Source organism: Phymastichus coffea, unplaced genomic scaffold (genome assembly GCF_024137745.1).
Source record: "Phymastichus coffea isolate CEN01 unplaced genomic scaffold, Cenicafe_Pcof_1.1 PCOF00373, whole genome shotgun sequence".
Taxonomy (NCBI): Eukaryota; Metazoa; Arthropoda; class Insecta; order Hymenoptera; family Eulophidae; genus Phymastichus; species Phymastichus coffea.
This window is the reverse complement of record NW_026707184.1, coordinates 10001-12500: the sequence shown is the minus strand read 5'-3', so window position 1 is coordinate 12500 and position 2500 is coordinate 10001.

Sequence of the window (2500 nt, the reverse complement as noted above, 5' to 3'; positions counted from 1 at the left end):
GGACTTGCTGGATTTACAAGTGACTCGCCGCGCACGACGTTTCAGGCCAGGGACTTGCTGTATTCACAAGTGACTCGCCGCGCACGACGTTTCAGGCCTGGGACTTGCTGTATTCACAAGTGACTCGCCGCGCACGACGTTTCAGGCCAGGGACTTGCTGGATTCACAAGTGACTCGCCGCGCACGACGTTTCAGGCCAGGGACTTGCTGTATTCACAAGTGACTCGCCGCGCACGACGTTTCAGGCCTGGGACTTGCTGTATTCACAAGTGACTCGCCGCGCACGACGTTTCAGGCCAGGGACTTGCTGTATTGACAAGTGACTCGCCGCGCACGACGTTTCAGGACAGGGACTTGCTGGATTTACAAGTGACTCGCCGCGCACGACGTTTCAGGCCAGGGACTTGCTGTATTCACAAGTGACTCGCCGCGCACGACGTTTCAGGCCTGGGACTTGCTGTATTCACAAGTGACTCGCCGCGCACGACGTTTCAGGCCTGGGACTTGCTGTATTCACAAGTGACTCGCCGCGCACGACGTTTCAGGCCAGGGACTTGCTGTATTGACAAGTGACTGGCCGCGCACGACGTTTCAGGACAGGGACTTGCTGTATTCACAAGTGACTCGCCGCGCACGACGTTTCAGGCCAGGGACTTGCTGTATTCACAAGTGACTCGCCGCGCACGACGTTTCAGGCCTGGGACTTGCTGTATTCACAAGTGACTCGCCGCGCACGACGTTTCAGGCCAGGGACTTGCTGTATTGACAAGTGACTCGCCGCGCACGACGTTTCAGGCCAGGGACTTGCTGTATTCACAAGTGACTCGCCGCGCACGACGTTTCAGGACAGGGACTTGCTGGATTTACAAGTGACTCGCCGCACACGACGTTTCAGGCCAGGGACTTGCTGGATTTACAAGTGACTCGCCGCGCACGACGTTTCAGGCCAGGGACTTGCTGGATTTACAAGTGACTCGCCGCGCACGACGTTTCAGGCCAGGGACTTGCTGTATTGACAAGTGACTCGCCGCGCACGACGTTTCAGGCCAGGCACTTGCTCTATTCACAAGTGACTCGCCGCGCACGACGTTTCAGGCCAGGGACTTGCTGGATTTACAAGTGACTCGCCGCGCACGACGTTTCAGGCCAGGGACTTGCTGTATTCACAAGTGACTCGCCGCGCACGACGTTTCAGGCCAGGGACTTGCTGTATTGACAAGTGACTCGCCGCGCACGACGTTTCAGGCCAGGGACTTGCTGTATTGACAAGTGACTCGCCGCGCACGACGTTTCAGGCCTGGGACTTGCTGTATTCACAAGTGACTCGCCGCGCACGACGTTTCAGGCCAGGGACTTGCTGTATTGACAAGTGACTCGCCGCGCACGACGTTTCAGGCCAGGGACTTGCTGTATTGACAAGTGACTCGCCGCGCACGACGTTTCAGGCCAGGGACTTGCTGTATTGACAAGTGACTCGCCGCGCACGACGTTTCAGGCCAGGCACTTGATGGATTTACAAGTGACTCGCCGCGCACGACGTTTCAGGCCAGGGACTTGCCAGTTGTACGGAATTCACGCGCATTGCCCCTCATGAACAGAAGAGTGTTAAGTGCAGGCGCATTGCATTTGCTGTTGTGGTCAAGGAGTCCCCCCTCCATCCCTTCTAACAATCCTGTTTGCTCGTTCCAGCCGACTAGATATCGGCCTGCTCCCGAGCGAGTGTACCCACAGCAGCGGTGCGAGCTCGTGGCATTAGCCTACTTCTCACATAATGAGCATTACCACCAACTATTTTCCATCTGTTATAGGCAATCGAGTCCGCTTTATGGAGGGTCACTAACGCTTTGATATTTCCACAGTTCGTGCTAAACGAGCGCCGGACGCTGCGTCGACGGAGCTCAGTCCGGAGCGGCGAACCCAGCTGTGCGCCGGTGTTCGCCGTAGCGCCACGTTGTCGGCGTACGGTCGCCGTTTCCACTGATTTTTGCGCGTTCAAATGAGAAGTTTGTCTGCCGGACAGTAGTTCGACGATAATATATAAGGACGACAGTCGAAATACCGTTAATACATTCGCGCCTATCACCAATCGGAAGACGTGCTCTATTGCCAGAGCTTTAAGAAGAAAAACTCGGAGTCGACGTTCGCCGCCTATTGACCAGGTCGAGAGAGCCGTCATCGAGTTCACGCGCATCCCCACCGAAACGTACATGTTCACGCGCATCGCTCTCCTTGGCCACGCATACGCAGCACATGTTCACGCGCATTGCTTTCGTTGGCCAGGAAAAAGGAAGCACAAGTCCACGCGCATTGCTTTCCTTGGCCAGCCAAACTCAGCACAAGTCCACGCGCATTGCCTTCCTTGGCCTCGCAAACGCAGCACATGTTCACAGCGCATTGCTTTCGTTGGCCAGGAAAAAGGAAGCACAAGTGCACGCGCATTGCTTTCGTTGGCCAGGAAAAAGGAAGCACTAGTGCACGCGCATTGCCTTCCCGGCCAGCC